Source organism: Balaenoptera ricei, chromosome 14, assembly GCF_028023285.1.
Source record: "Balaenoptera ricei isolate mBalRic1 chromosome 14, mBalRic1.hap2, whole genome shotgun sequence".
Taxonomy (NCBI): domain Eukaryota; kingdom Metazoa; phylum Chordata; class Mammalia; order Artiodactyla; family Balaenopteridae; genus Balaenoptera; species Balaenoptera ricei.
The window spans coordinates 82,406,816-82,424,706 of record NC_082652.1 but is presented as its reverse complement, the minus strand read 5'-3'; positions in this window follow the sequence as shown (position 1 = coordinate 82,424,706).

The window sequence follows — 17,891 nt, the reverse complement described above, 5'->3', positions numbered from 1 at the left end:
AGGAGAAATAAGTCAATAATTATAAATTGAGTGTTTTTACAAAATGAAAACATTATGTTAGATATGAGGGAAAAAATATACTCCTTAAGTCTTTACCAGAAAAAAAGTTTATAATCTAGTAATTACCCTTTTGTAACAAGTATCATATTGGGTGTTAGTCCTTTATTGGAAAGGATGTAAACCATATTCTTAAAAGTGACACTGGTTACATTCTACATTGTTAAAATTATGTAGGAACAACTTCACTATATGCCTGACGAAATTAGATTTTTGTTAAAACTAAGTTTTCTACCTGATAATTTTATCGTAAGTGTTTAAAACATAAGAATACCACATTCAAAACAAGCAATAAGATAAAGAACAGCCTTCAAACCCAAGCACCTGGAGAGTTCATTATCTGCTTTGTTCATTCCCCCAACTAGATGTGCCTTTCATACAGAAGAGTTTGTTAAGAGTAGGCTAAACTAAAGGCTATTTTGCCAGCCAGGGAAAATTGTTCAGCATCTTTAGGAAATATCCAGAGACTCTAAATAGTTTTCGCCTATGCTGCATCAGAAAGAGTTTTGTGGGTTGTCAATGCTCTCAGTCAAATCACTCCTTCATTCATATGTAATATCAATAATGTCAACTGCAGTGTTGTTTCTAAGTAACATATCGATGTAGCATGATTAATACCGAATTGAGGGAAGCAGAAATTGCTGATAATGGAAGTGCACTCAGTTGGTTTTGTTTCTAGTTAGTAGCAGTGTTTGTGTATTTGTGGAAAAGAGGCGGAGGAAGAGAAAGAATAGAGCTCCTTTTTTTATAAAGGTTTCTATAAATTTCTATAAACCACAGCAAATCACTCAGAGTTGAGGATTTAAAAAAAGAAAAGAGAAAAGCAAACTAAGCAATTGATAGAAGAGGCTAATTGACTACTCCTGATTTTAAAAATCATATAATGATATAAATGTATAATAATTGTAGCAGAATAGAGAATGTCTATTTCAGAGTGACAGTTACCATTAAACCTATGGTAAACAATAAGGCAAATCCATTAAAATTAGAATGGTTAAATAGATACCTAGTTTTATCATCATTTAATAATATTATGTAAATATAGTTCAATGCAATGAGATAAAAATGCATAAATCAAAGACTTACATACTAGAAATGAATGGATTAAATTACTTACGTATTCTGTGATTATACATAAAACATGCTACAAAATCAAGTAAAACACTGTTCATATTCATTAAAAATTAGAGAAAACGAGGAACAAAATTAGCAAACATAAATAGATATAAGACAATTCTAAACAGAACAAAGAGGTAATATGTATTGACAGGTGCTAGTGGTAGAGAAGGCACAGTATACTAGTCTTAAATTTTTATGCAATACGCAATGTGGTATCTACTTATATATTCCACAATTATTAGAAGTACAAAAAGTCTGATAACTCTTAATCATAACGGGAAATTTTAATTTTTATTTTCTGGATTTGACTGCTTAAGCAGGTACCATATAAATGAGATTTGGAGCAGCGGTTCTTAACAGTGGCCAATGGACATAAAGGAATCCATGATTTTCTTTCAGAGGAGTCAGGAACTCCTTAAATTTATATGCAATATTTTACATATAAATATTTTATGTTTCTTCTACAGAAGAGTATCCATCACTTAAAGTAATCTGAGATTCAAAAAGTGTTAATTGGTATAAAGTATCTAAATAATATCATCAAGGTATTTTATATATATTTTTTCAACCTCTTAACTATAAAAAGAAAATGAAGTATATGAACCTCTTGTGGATAATTTATAAAAATTGGTGATGATACACCAAAATATAAAATTAAAAACATTCTCAAATGAAAGTATTTAGCAGTTAAACACAATGAAAAAATAAAACACACATTCGCTAATACATGTATATATGCTACTTACAAATAAATGTCAAATGCACTATGAAAAATGGATGTGAACAAAAGCACAGTCTCCCTGGGGAACAGAAAAGGAGGTTTGAGTGAGTCGAGAGATACAGCATGATCCTGGGAAGAAAGATTCAGTTTACTCCAAATTAATTGAATTTTCTTTCAACCTAGTAGGTTCTTAGAAATCAAAATAAGGAAACAATGTTTAAAATAACAGTAATAATTGCTAGATTATCAAGAAAAGAAAAGCAAGGTAGATCATGCTTGCCATACATATTAGGATGAATCACCAGCACAAAAATAGCAGAACTGTCAAAAATACATTTAAACAGACATATAACCTGTGATATTTCCAATTGTTCTGCAACAATATAAAGCAAATAATTTCTCATAGTAACAAAACAAAAATCTAGCTGTATGAACTCTTCCCACAGATCACCTGATGGCTTCTTTGCAGAGGAAAGACTTGCACTACCAGTTAGCTCCCAGTTACAAACTAACATGTGGTCCCAGTGATAGAATGGAGGGAAAAATCAGCTAAAAAAAAACAAAAAAATTCAGAAACAATATGTATCAAAAGCTATCTATTAAAATCTTCTTGGTTATCATTTTGAAGTGGTAAGATTCGGAGTGATTTTTATCTTCTTTACAAAGGTCTGATTCTGAATTATAAAGAAAGGACATCTATTTTTTAGAGTTATGTAAAGATAAAATCTTTTCCATTTTATAAAAACCTTTAAAAAGCACATAGCTAAATTATATTGAAATGAATTAGAAATAATCAAAATGGAAAAAGTTTATAGACTTCGTTTCATACAAAATGGAAAATTAAAAGGCAAATATAAAAATGGAAAAAATTGCAAGAATGATGAAAATAGTTAATAGCTCCAAATATAAAAATGCTTTAAAAATATTTTAAATTAATGTATACAATATGCTTATGAAGAATTCTTCGTTGTCACTAAAAATCAAAAAATGCAGCTCAAACCTTTTCATACCTCTGCTCAAATCCTTCTGCTGGGTCCCCCCCTCAATAAAATTTGAAGTCCTTGTCAAACCCTACAGGGCTTTATGTTACTTTAAGGAGCACCCACTTCCCTCCACCACCTTGTGGGCCCTGTATGACGCTGTCCGCTTCCTTATTCCCATTATAGGAGCTTCCTTGCTCTTCTTCCTACTTTCCAAGCATTTTACATCTCAGAGTCTTTGCACTTGCCGTTTCTTTTGCTTGGAGAACTCAGATCCCGGAAGCTACGTGCATGCCTCCCTTCTCACCACCTGCCAGTCATCGGGTCATTCTCTACATGTCACCTTATCAGAGAGGTTTTCTCTGATCAATCTTTATAAAATAAACTTGGTTGTCTGCATAATACTCTTAACCCACTGAGTGTATGTGTGTGTATATATATATACTATATAAAATACTATATATATTTTTTTCTTGTTTTTTGTTTGTTATCCCAAGTAGACTGCAGGCTCATGAAGGCTACTTATTTTGTTAATTGCTATATTTTCAATGACTAAAAGAGCATCCGGCAGTTAGCAAATTTCAATAAACATGATTTGAATTAAATTAATAATTCAACATTTTCTATCAACCGAATCTGCAAAGATTTTTAATACTTATTGTTAATACTGATGAGATTGCATTGATAGGTATTCTCACTTAGAGCTGAAATAACCATTCTAGAAAACAATTTGAAAAATTGTTTCCAGATTCTTTAAAATGTTCTTAAATTTGACCTAGTAATTATTTGTCCAGGAAGTAGAAGAATATGCAAGGCTATTTATGAGACTTTTCATCATGAGTTATTTAAGATAGAAGTCATTGAAAGAAAACCAGGTGTCTAATAATATTGCAAGAGCCAACCATATTATATGATATCCATATGATGGAATTTGATGAAAATCATATTATCATGTAAAATTTATTGACATAGGAAATTGAAACCAATAAATTGTTAGATGAAAAGTGGAAACTAAAAATGGGTTTGTAATGTATATTCTCCAAGGAAAGCCCAGCTAGTTTTGGGCCTTTGCCTTTAAGTTCAAATGTGACTTCTTTACCCCAAGGTTGCTAATTAAAAAATAAAATTAAAAAATAGTAATAATGCATGTTCTCAACTTTGTTTAAATAGAGATCAGAATAAACATGTATGCAAGTACACATGAAATAGAAAATCAGTTGAAAGAGTTACACCAGATAATATCATTAGAAATATTTACCAAATAATTTTTCCCAACATATGGTGGGATTACATGACTTATCCCCTCGAAGGTAGGGATCCCGAGCCACTTGATCTAGCTGATGGAAGGTGAACCCCCTACTCCCTAAGGACATGTAGCCTGAGTGGGTAATGACTCTAAATTCCATTGAGTCACTGTGATTTGGAGATCGGTTTATACCTCAGCATTCTGGCTGACATAGACTTTTTTTTTTTAAAGATTTATTGATTGATTGATTGCTATGTTGGGTCTTCGTTTCTGTGCTAGGGCTTTCTGTAGTTGCGGCAAGCGGGGGCCACTCTTCATCGTGGTGCGCGGGCCTCTCACTATTGTGGCCTCTCTTGTTGCGGAGCACAGGCTCCAGACGCGCAGGCTCAGTAGTTGTGGCTCACGGGCCTAGTTGCTCCGCGGCATGCGGGATCTTCCCAGACCAGGGCTCGAACCCGTGTCCCCTGCATTAGCAGGCAGATTCTCAACCACTGCGCCACCAGGGAAGCCCTGACATAGACTTTTATAGACAGATATCTCAGAGTGATATGAGTATGGGTGATGCTCATTTTGTTGTCTCCGTATTATTTTACATTTTGCGAAATTTCTAAAATAGCCTAAGTGTATTACTTTTTACTCATTAATAAACTTACTTTAAAAAGAAAACAAAGAGAAGAGATTGCAACCTAGCACTAAGCAATGACTATGTGTGAAACCCTTCTCAAAATTGTCAGCCTCTCATTTTTTTTTTTTTTTTTTTTTTTTTTTTTTGTGCTTTGAGTTGGTACTCCTTATTTTGGCCCCCGATTTGTGTTTTTTCTCAATACTCTGCTAGTAGTTAGTCCTGATAAATCTAAAGAAATGCTAGGATTTGACATTTATGGAAAACATAGTGTATACTGAGTGCTTTACATACATTTTGTAATTTAATTCACACATAGCAGTATGAGTTAGGCTCAATGACTATGTTCATTTTACTCATGTGTAAACATAGGCTCAGTAGGATAAGGTGACTTGTCAAATAGTTACAAAGAGGAAAATCTGGAATAACCACTGCGTGGGACACTTTAGATGGGCCTTATTTCTTGCTACTTTATGCTTTTTGTTGTTACTGTGTTTTTGTCCCTGTCAGACGAGCTACCTGGCTAATGATATGTAGATTGTAAAAGACTAAATGTAAGGAACCAGTAAGTGTGCCATAGATCTGGAAAGGTTTGATTTCCCAGGGGTATGAAACTATGTAAAGAATAGACACAGGGATCTGGCTGCTACTAATTATTCTCTTACTAAATCTAATTGCTGTATAAGCCAGAATCCTTCTCATCTTTTCCTATGCCCATTAAAATGAAACTGTGACTCTAGGATAGCCTTATTAAAGGGACTGACAATAAAATATTAAGTCAAAAAAAAGAGTGATGTGATGTGATCTTAATTAAAGGTGGTTATTTTTATTCTACTCCTATGCAGAGAATTCAGGAGGGAACAAGTGCTAAGACCCAGCTTGGGGGTCAATAGAAATCTGAGAATCTCGTTTAAATGGTCTGAGGAATACTTACATAATCACTAGTTTTCTTTCTTTTAAAATAGTATTAATTTTTAATAATCTCAACTAACATATTGTTGAATGGTCCTATTTAAGCAAGTATAGTAGTTAGAAGCCAAAGGTGACATGGCTATAATTGTATGCCTACACATAATATACACTCTTTTTTCTTAAGTAGCCTTTTCTAATTATAGCATTCATACATGTTCATTTTTTAAGATATAGCCTCTACTGAAACGTAACACAATTTCCCTTCAGTGTTTGCTTAAATAATAATAATAATTTAAATATTTGCGGATAACTTTAGAGTTAGAGAAGAATTGTAAAAAGTAGTATAGAGAGTTCACGTATACCCCACACCCTGTTTCCCTTATTGTTAAAAGCTTATTTTAGAATGGTACATTTGTCACAACTAATGAACCAACACTGATACACTATTATTAACTAAGGTCCATACTTTACTTCAGTTATCTTGGTTTTTGATAGGGTCCCATCCAAGATAACACATTACATTTATTCATTATGTTCCCTCAGCCTCCTCTTAGCTGTGATGATTTCTCAGAAATTTCTTGATTTTGATGCCCTAGACAATTTTAACAAATACTGTAGAATCTCTTAATTAGTATCAGCCTGATGTTTTTCTCATGATTAGCTTGGAGTTATGGATTTGGGGAGGAAAACCACAGAATTAACATGTCATTCTCATTACATCATATCAAAGGTACATATTATCAACATGTCTTATCACTGTTAATGCTAATGATCTGAGGTAGAATTTGTCAGGTTTATCCACTGTAAAGTTATTCTTTTTATTCATATTTTTTAACTTTTTATTTTATGTTAGAGTAACCAACGGGGACCTACTGTATAGCACAGGGAGCTCGGCTCAGTATTCATATATTTATATGGTGCTCTGTGGAATGAAGTCACTGCTCACAGCCCACACTTAAGGAATGCAGAGCTATGCGCCACCTCCTTGAGAGTGAAGTGTCTACATAATTTGTTTGGAATTCATATGCACAAAATATTTGTGTATTCTTCCCCATTTACTTATTTAATCATTTATTTATATCACTGTGTACTCATGGATTATTTTAATATACTTTGGCTTATAATCCAATACTGCTTTATTTGTTTTTGCTCAAATTGTTGCAGTTTGACCATTTGGGGAACTTTTTCACTTGGCTCCTGTGTCCCTGTGAAATATCCCCATCATCGTGTTTGTTTCTTAACAGTTTCTTACTTTCTGGCACTACTAGATACTACGAGATACTCTAGGCTCATTTCTCCAAGAAGCCTGGATTCCTTTCATTTAAGGATGGTAATAGAAACCAAGATTGGAGCACTAGCTATGCTCATTACTATTGGTGGTCATTTATTTTAGGCCCGCTAAGCAGGCAGATCAAAGGAAATACAGGTGTGTATACAAACTGTGTATATACACATATCTGTAAATATTTCTATGTGTGACATTTGTTTCTATATTAAGCTAAGCATGAGTTCAAACTGATGTCTCCAACTTGAATCCATTACCACACAGATCTTTTCCTTTTCATTGGTCATTTCTTTCATCAATATGACACTTGATAACTGTATCTGTAAGTCTCCCATTCACGAGGGTGAGTCTTCCAACTTTGTTGTTCTTCTTCAATATTGTGTTGGATATTCTATATTGTTTACATTTTCATATAAACTTTAGAATCAGTGCAAATAGTTTATCGGTACCTTCACTGTTAGTATATTGAGTTTATGCATCAAATAGGTAAATATTGACACAATAACAATATATTCCAATGCATGAGAATGGAATAACTCTGCATTTATTTAGATCCTATTTGATTTCTTTCATCAGTGTTTTGTAGGTTTTTACAAAGAGATCCTATATATATTGTGTTAGATTTTACCTAAGTATTTTTCTCTTTTTGGTGTGATTGTAAATTGTATTTTTTAATTTCAAATTCCAACTGTTCATGGCTGGTATACAGAAAAACAACTGGCTTATATATATATAGACCTTTTATCCTGAAACCTTGCTATAATCACTTATTAGTTACAGGAATTTTGTTTTGTAGATTATCTGGGATTTTCTACACAGATAATCATTTCATCTGCAAGTAAAACACTAGCATGTCTTCCTTTCAAATCCATACAGCTTTTTTACATTTTTCTTGTCTTACTACTCTAGGTATGGCTTCAGAGTAATGTTAAAGAGGAGTGGAGAGAGATGACATTCAGATGATATTCTGAATTTTCTCTTTTTTGAGTGGTGTTACTCTGACTATAGGTTTATCAATTTTATTGGTCTTTTGAAAGAACCAGCCTAAAAAAAATTCTCTTTTATTTTCCTGGCTTCCATTTTATTGATTTTTCATTCTAATTTTATCATTTCTTTTCTTCTACTTGATTTATGCTTAAATTGTTCTTCTTTCTCTAGTTTCCTTAGGTGGTTGCTTGCTTAGTTATTGATTTTAGATATTTTCTTTTGTAGTGTATGCATTTAATGCTATGAATTTTCCTCCAAGCATTGCTTTCACTGTATTCCACAGATTTTTGTGTTTTATTTCTATTTTCATTTAGTTCATAGTGTTTTTTAATTTCTCTTGAAATGTCCTCATTGACTCATGTGTCACTTAAAGATGTTTTGTTTAATTACCTAATATTTGGAGACTTTGCAACTATCTTTTTGTTATTGACTTCTAGTCTAATTCTACTGCGGTATGTCTTAGTGAATGTTCCATGTGGGCTAGAGAAAAATATATTCTTTTGTTATTAGTTAGAATATTATATAACTTCCAATTAAATAAATTTAATTTGTAGTATTCAAGCCATCTATATCTTACTGATTTTCTGCCTCCACTATTCATATATTGTTAAGAAATGGATGTTGAAGGTTCAACTATAATAGCACTTTTGTCTGCTTCTCTTTTCAGTTCTACAAGTTTTGATCTCATGTATTTTGACACTCCCTTGTTGGATACATAAATGATAATGTTCTTGTTCTGAAGTCTTCATTGTCTGAAAATGTAGAGATGTGGATGGACCTAGACTCTGTCATACAGAGTGAAGTAAGTCAGAAAGAGAAAAACAAATATCGTATATTAACGCATATATGTGGAATCTAGAAAAGTGGTACAGATGAACCTACATCCAGGGCAGGAATAGAGACACAGACATAGAGAACGGACATGTGGACACAGTGTGGGAAGGGGAGGGTGGGACAAACTGGGAGATTAGGTTTGACATATATACACTACCATGTGTAAAATAGATAGCTAGTGGGAACCTGCTATAAAGCACAGGAAGGGACTTCCCTGGTGGCACAGTGGTTAAGAATCCGCCTGCCATTGCAGGGAACACGGATTTGACCCCTGGTCTGGGAAGATCCCACATGCCGCGGAGCAACTAAGCCCGTGTGCAACTACTGAGCCTGCACTCTAGAGCCCAAGAGCCACAACTACTGAGCCTGCATGCCACAACTGCTGAAGCCCATGCGCCTAGAGCCTGTGCTCCGCAACAAGGGAAGCCACCACAATGAGAAGCCCGCGCACCTCAGTGAAGACCAGCCCCCACTTGGCGCAGCTAGAGAAAGCCTGCGCGCAGCAACAAAGACCCAACGCAGCCAAAAATAAATAAATTAATTAAAAAAAATAAAGCACAGGAAGCTCAGCTCAGTGTTTTGTTATGACCTAGATGGGTGGGATGGGGGGTGAGTGGGAGGGAGGTCCAAGAGGGAGGAGATATATATATACATATAGCTGACTCACTTCACTGTACAGCAGAAACTAACCCAACATTGTAAAGCAATTATATCCCAGGAAAAGAAAAAAAAGAAAGAAAATAATGTAACTACTTCAACTTTCTTTTTATTAGGGTTATCATGATATAACTTTCTCCATTCTTTAATTTTTTATTTTTTATTTATTTATTTTTAAACTTTTGGGTTTATTTATTTATTTATTTATTTATTTATTTATTTATTTATGGCTGTGTTGGGTCTTCGTTTCTGTGCGAGGGCTTTCTCTAGTTGTGGCAAGTGGGGGCCACTCTTCATTGCGGTGCACGGGCCTCTCATTATCGCGGCCTCTCTTGTTGCGGAGCACAGGCTCCAGATGCTCAGGCTCAGTAATTGTGGTTCACGGGCCTAGTTGCTCCACGGCATGTGGGATCTTCCCAGACCAGGGCTCGAACCCGTGTCCCCTGCATTGGCAGGCAGATTCTCAACCACTGCACCACCAGGGAAGCCCCCTTTATTTTTAACCTATCTATTTCTTTATACTTAAAATGAGTTCTTGTATGCAACATAGAATTGGGTATTGTTTATTTATTCACTTTTACAATCTGTCTTTTTATATGTATATCATGAAAGTCATGAAGTAATTATTGATATAATTGGATTAACACCTACCATGTTTGTAACTTTTTCTATTTATGCATTTGTATTTGCTTCTCCATCCCAGCCCTACTCTTTTTCTTAATTCTTTGGTTTCAACTGAGCATTTGTTTTCATTTTATCAATACCTAGTATATAAAGTATACTTTTAAAAAAAATTAGTTGTTTCCTTATAGTTGACATTATACATTTTAAACTAATCTAAGTCTACCTTTAAGAATACTGTATTGCTTCACAAGTAGTCCATGTACCTTATAAAAGAGAATCCCCAATTCTCCCATCTTCCTTCCCATCACTTTTTATATTGCTGCCATTCATTTCAATTATCCATACAATGTAATCATCCATATACTATTATTATTACTGTAGACAAGTAGCCACCTTTTATATCAATTTAGAATACCAAAAGTAAAATATTTTTATTTATTTTCATTTACTCCTTCTCTGGTAGCTCTTGTTTTTTTTTTATGTGGATTAAAGTTGGACATATATCATCTGCCTAACAAACTTTAAAAACATTTCTTGCAAGGCAGATGTGCTGGTGATGAACTCCCTCAGTTTCTATTTGCCTGAGAAAATATTTCTCTTTCACTTTTGAAGGAAAATTTTGCTGGATATAGAATTCTGAGTTGGCAGGTTTTTTCTTTAGGCACTTCAGATAGTTGACAACACTGTCTTCTTCCTTGCATGGTTTCTCATGAGAAGTCTGCTGTAGTTTTACAGATGTTTCTCTCCAGGTAAGCTGCACTACTTCTTAGGCTCAGAGAAAGTGGTAGAAAGTCGGAGAAGGAGAAAATATCCCTTTATTGTATTTATGACATGCAGCAGGGCTGCCCTATTTAATTAATTCTTCAACAGATGGTTATTTAATGCCTGTCACTTTTGTGAAACAGGGATAAATAGCACAAAGAGGATTTTTTAAAAATTTTGATCATTTATATTATTTCCAATTTAGTGATTTAGAATCCACAGACTTTTGAGGCAACTTGTTGTTAGTGTGCCACTTTAATGATTCTACCCTAAATAAAATAAATTCCTATGATTTTTCGCAATCAAAGGTCATTTCATTGAAAAGCAACTGAGTGTTTAAGGCATAGAGCCAAACAACCCGGATGAAAGATTGTTGTATCACTTCTGTGACTCTGTGCCAATTACTTACTCCTTCTGTGTGACGCTGTTTCCTCATCTGTAAATGGGGATGATAATGATGGCTCCTGCCTCAAAGTGTAGTTGTAAGGATTAGAGGAATTGACAAGGTAACAAACACTGAGAACAGTGTCAGGCTATGGTAAGGAGTGTATAAGTAAATGTTGCTAGTTGGACACTGAGCATGATTTGTTATCCCAAGTACAATTTTTTTCATCTTTCTCATCTTTGTAAGTAGGGTTTAATTAGGGGAGTAAATGGTTAACAGTGAATAAGAAACTGTCTTTTTCAATATTTTTATTATACTCTTCATCAGACATGAGAGAATCCAAATGGGATTTAAATAATAATAATAATTTCATTCTTATGATGTCTGTGACCTGAAGTACTCTTTCTGAAAAATTAAACTCCTTAATGATACTGTGTTTGAGTAAAAGAATGTGAACGTATTCTGAAATATCAGAGAATGGTACAAATTATAGTATCTATTCTGATCTTTTGCCCTATTCAAGAGATTAAAACACACTCGGAGAGTCGTTGTGTTCATATATATTGAAAGTTGGCCCACAAGAAGCAAGAAAAACTTGGTATGAATATAAAGGATCCATCCTATAGACTATAAATACTCCTTTAGCTTCTAAAGGCTCTTTTTTGGGTTTAGTCTTTTTGGTTTCATATGATTGCTTCCGTACCATTAGCAGTGAGTCTATTCGAATAAAAATAAAAAGTAGCACTTAAAAATCCTCTTTGGCACTTCAAAAGGCCATATATTAGAGAGCTAATTGGTATAGCTTTTACAGCTTTCACATTGATTTTTTTTTTCCCCATTGATTTTTTTCTCCCCTGCTTTGAGCTGTCTTTTCATCCTGCGACTACTATGAATTCTGCTTCTCAGTTCTTGGGTAGTAGATTATATGCAAGAGAAGATAGTCAGTGAAAGTGACAGCATTCCCAAGAACTTTTGTTCTTCTGTCCTGCTGTATTTTAATTTCAGACGAGTAGAACTAGTTGAGAGTATACTGATTGGACTATGTCAGATATCTTTCTTCTTCAGAGACTTAGAAGTCTCCATGAAAATGAGATACTCTGGCAGTTCAGCCTGGGAGCACTGAATTTCTGTTTTGCAGAGAGAGAGAGTCTCCCATCTAAAAAAAAAAAATTGAGGAATGACAAGATTTACTCTTGAAAGCTAATTACCTTCTACACATGGGATCATGAGCTAAATGAGAAATATATTTTAACATTTCACGAATTGGTATTCTACATTCTATCATTATCTTCATCAAAACCCAATATATGTTAGATGTCTAATTGTATGACTTCTTGTTTTATTACAACTACTTTCAGTAAATTATAAGTGATTTTAATAGCATGGAATGTTAGTTTGAGGGGAAACATTGTAGAAGGTCCTGCAAACAGTTTGAAGAATATATCTTTAAGAAATGCTTCTTCTTTTTTTTTTTATATTTATTTATTTATTTATTTATTTATTTATTTATTTATTTATTTATAGCTGTGTTGTGTCTTCGTTTGTGTGCGAGGGCTTTCTCTAGTTGCGGCGAGCGGGGGCCACTCTTCATCGCGGTGCGCGGGCCTCTCACTATCGCGGCCTCTCTTGTTGCGGAGCACAAGCTCCAGACGCGCAGGCTCAGTAGTTGTGGCTCACGGGCCCAGTTGCTCCGCGGCATGTGGGATCTTCCCAGGCCAGGGCTCGAACCCGTGTCCCCTGCATTGGCAGGCGGATTCTCAACCACTGCGCCACCAAGGAAGCCCCAAGAAATGCTTCTGAAACACATGACTGCTTCAGGCATTTGGTGCATTCTCCTCCATGGTGATTCCAAGGCCTGTGTGGTTTCCTCTGACTCCCAAATGAACTGAACTGATCACTCTGTGTGGGGAGCAGCCTTGTAGACTGGTCACTTTCACCTTCGGGTGATCAGAGGTATGCTGCCCGTCCAAGCAAGTCATTTCTTCGGGGAGTCAAAGGATAATACTTCATGCTCTGTGGTATTTTGTACATGCGTGCGGTATTTATACTAGGATTGGGGATTGACTAGCTAGTATGTGGGCTTTCTCTGACTCTTCCTATTTCCATTCTCGGAGTTCTTCCCTGTCTTCACTGTAAAATCCCTGTTGTGTCACCAAAGACTAGCATATTGTGTGGTTTAAAAAAGCAACCAATATATAACCGGAAATGAATTGAAATCATGATGGTTTTGATAAAATCAATGGATGTTTTCTTTTATGAAAAAATATTTTCCCCCATTGCTATGCATAACTGTGGCTTCTTCCTATTTTAATTGTTCAATAATTTCCTGGTCTTCTGAAATTGTGGCACAAAACAATATTTTATTTTCATTAAGTGATGTGACATTATGTGTCTTACAGGAAATTCACTGGTTCACTGCATTGGTCTTCACCTATGCCATATAGCACTAAGAGTGGGAAATAGTTTTATTCTATGTTTTTACATTGAACTGAAGATTGATTTTACCTTATATTACATGTCACAATGGATTTTTAAGGGAAGAATATCTGGAATATATCCCAAATAGAGTAATCAATATGGGCAAAAACACTTCCCAGTTATATGTAGGGAAACAAAGGGCTAATTATTTCGTACAATACATGAGTTTTGAATGGGAAATAGTTCTAAGCCCTATTTCACAGGTAGGAAAAAAATCAGGTCCAAAAATATTGCAGATATATCTATCTAATTAGTAGCTGAAAGATTCCATCTTCCAATTTCTGATCTAGTATTTTTCCCACAATAATCATCTTACATCTAAAATTCATGAAGGTCTTTTAGATATCTTGTTCTGTACTTTTATGAAAACGTTTCCTATCACAAGTCTGCCTTTTCCCCAACGTTGTGACTAATGAATTTGGCTTTGCGTAAAGTTTTCCTTCTCGTCACACCCTCACATGATCCAGATCACAGTCTTTCCTTTGGAAAAATTATAGAATTAATTTGCATGTTGTTGTTCAGATCGCGTTATTAGAGCCATTTAAAAAATGGCCCCCCATTTCTTTTTGCTGCTGTGTAATTACATTGAGATATAATTTTACCCTCCTACTCTTCAATCTTTCTTTTTCCTTAGGTGAGAAACTTTGCCCTTGGCTGGGAGACATTATAAGCATAAGTGTATGTTTTTACTTTTCCATGTGTTCCAAAGAAATGTTTAACAAATTCTTGGAAAAGTATAATATTCCATATTTTAGATAAGGGAATTTTCTGGCCAACCCAAGGTCAAAAAGTATCTTCTAATTATTATTTTTTTTTCTGTCTACTCTAGTATCATGCTGTCAGAACAGACTGACAAAGTTAATAAAGATTCGTCGTTTAAGTCTTTAAAAACAGGATTCGGCAAGCTTTCTGACGGAAGCTGTTATATTGATACTGTAGTTTCACTAATCAGCTTGAAACATCTCTCAAATGGAAGGAAAACAAGATATCCTTGCAAGTAAAATTCACTACCTAATCTCAGAGGAAATCAGTTAATCTCTGTCCTTCCATTTGTACTACTTAATAAACAGGTGATCCATATGGTTTATTTCAAAGAGTTTAAAGGATTATATTTGTATTTCCCTCAAAATATTTGGGAATTATTATATTCAGTTTTATAGAAGATGATTATGTTGTATTAACTGGGGAGTTTTTAATTCAAGAGGGAACCAACAATATTTTAATATTCATTAAAATGTGATCATTTCGATAGGGATTAATATACATAAAAGTTCATTTTTGTACTATATCTGACAAAAATATACTAATCCACTATATTACATATGTAAAAAGTATTGCAAAGGGTATGCTTTACCTACACAAAATTATTTTAAGACATTCTTTTGATGATTACTATAGCAATTTCTATTAACTATATAAGGTTTGTACAATACAGACATGCATGCAGGCAAAAATAGAAATCGCCTGTGATCCTACCATGCCACCATAGACACCTTTAATAGTTCATTGTACTTCAAACTTTCCACTCTTTCCCAAAGATAGAGATAATTATATCAATATAAATATGTATACTTGATGTTACATATTTAAAAACTATTTTACATATTAATTTGTACTCTGCTAGTCTTCTTTAGTAAAGGGCATAAATGTTTTCCCAAGATATCAAAAATTCTTTTACAATGTGTTCTTCAGTATTTTGTTGCTTAAATGTGCCACAATTTATTTCACTGATCTTTGGGTATACTTTAGAAGTATTGTTTTACTTACAGGCAAACAACATGTTCATTACAAATAATTTTAATCTAGTCATAAAATGGCTCCCTGAAGGATATCAAAAAAATAATTTTTTTGTGTTGTTTTTATATTTGAATATTATTCAGAATGTCTTAAATAATTAAAAGGAATCAAGCTGTTTTATTTTAAATATTTGCTTGAATTAGTCATTAAGTCAGTTTGGATATGACTTAGAAAATTAATGATTTGCTTTTTTTTTTTAATTTTATTTATTTATTTATTTATTTATATTTTTGACTGTGTTGGGTCTTCGTTTCTGTGCGAGGGCTTTCTCCAGTTGCGGCAGGCGGGGGGCCCCTCTTCATCACGGTGCGCCGGCCTCTCACTATAACGGCCTCTCTTGTTGCAGAGCACAGGCTCCAGACGCGCAGGCTCAGTAGTTGTGGCTCACGGGCTTAGTTGCTCCGTGGCATGTGGGATCTTCCCAGACCAGGGCTCAAACCCGTGTCCCCTGCATTGGCAGGCAGATTCTCAACCACTGCGCCACCAGGGAAGCCCTGATTTGCTTTTAAAATAGAAAATAACTTGAGTAAAATCTGGATTTCATGAAAATTATACCAAGGGGGACATCTGGAAAACTGTGGTTTTATTCTAATGTCTGTGCTCTTGCATATCCTGATATGAATATTGGAAAAATAATTATTCTTTCATTTCCACCAGAAAACAAACATGGAGGAAAAAAAGAAACTAGAATCTAGAGATAATTTTCTATCTACATCTCTGGTTTAAATGTAGAAGATTCCATTTTTGCAGAATCTTCAACAAGCACATTTTTGGCAACAATTCTGCTCAAATGATTTATTTCTTCAGAGAAAAGTTTCACTTAGTATAACAAGAAACCCAAAAGGAATCAAGTCCTCTTAAGGTGAAAAGAGTACACAGGACATTTTGGAAGGGAAGGGTAGGGAGTCTTTGGCTATGCTTGATAGAGGAGAAATCGCTTTTCATTAAAAAAAATATATCTTTCTCAGGGAGCTCTGTTCTTTCTGCTAAGTATAACAGCATGAATTTCTGATGAGGGTTCTTTAGAGTATGTTTCTCTTCTGCTGACACTGAAATTCATGGGGATACTTGCCATTAACATAAATGGGAGCTAAACACATCAGTTGCTTCATGTGAAAATTAAAATGCTTCTCTTCATTTGAACCCAATACATTATTGGTAACTACATTATGTGTCAATAATAATTACTCTTACTCTGTTTAACACTGCTGCTTAGAAACAAGCATCTTATTGCACCACAAGGATCATTAAAAAAACATGAAAAAATATGGAGATATTTTATTTCAGAGCTTTTTGGAGCTCAACCTAAAGACAGGAAGATTTATTAAAGTCTTATTTTGTTAATATTACTTGTATCTATTGCCATCAGACACAAAATAGAATAGAATATTTAACACATTTATAGAAAATGACATATTTATAAAATTTTCATTTTTTCTCAGGATTTTCTTCTAAAATGTACCAAAACCAATTTGAGGATGATAAAAAGATATTTTAAAATATGTTATATTTGAATAATGACTTCTAAAATAAGACCAATTTAAGCTTTTTTGTGTTGTTTTTCTTTTTTAAAACAATAATCATACTGGGGACTTCCCTGGTGGTCCAGTGGTTAAGACTCTGTGCTTCCAGAATAGCCAAAAATGTCTTGAGAAAGAAAAACGGAGCTGGAGGAATCAGGCTCCTGGACTTCAGACTATACTACAAAGCTACAGTAATCAAGACAATATGGTACTGGCACAAAAACAGAAATATAGATCAATGGAAAAGGATAGAAAGCCCAGAGATAAACCCACGCACATATGGTCACCTTATTTTTGATAAAGGAGGCAAGAATATACAATGGAGAAAAGGCAACCTCTTCAATAAGTGGTGCTGGGAAAACTGGACAGCTACATGTAAAAGAATGAAATTAGAAAACTCCCTAACACCATACACAAATATAAACTCAAAATGGATTAAAGACCTAAATGTAAGGCCGGACACTATAAAACTCTTAGAGGAAAACATAAGCAGAACACTCTATGACATAAATCACAGCAAGATCCTTTCTGACCCACCTCCTAGAGAAATGGAAATAAAAACAAAAATAAACAAATGGGACCTAATGAAACTTAAAAGCTTTTGCACAACAAAGGAAACCATAAACAAGATGAAAAGACAGCCCTCAGTGTGGGAGAAAATATTTGCAAACAAAGCAACTGACAGAGGATTAATCTCCAAAATACACAAGCAGCTCATGCAGCTCAATATCAAAAACACAAGCAACCCAATCCAAAAATGGGCAGAAGACCTAAGTAGACATTTCTCCAAGGAAGATATACAGATTGCCAACAAACACATGAAAGGATGCTCAACATCACTAATCATTAGAGAAATGCAAATCAAAACTACAATGAGATATCACCTCACATCAGTCAGAATG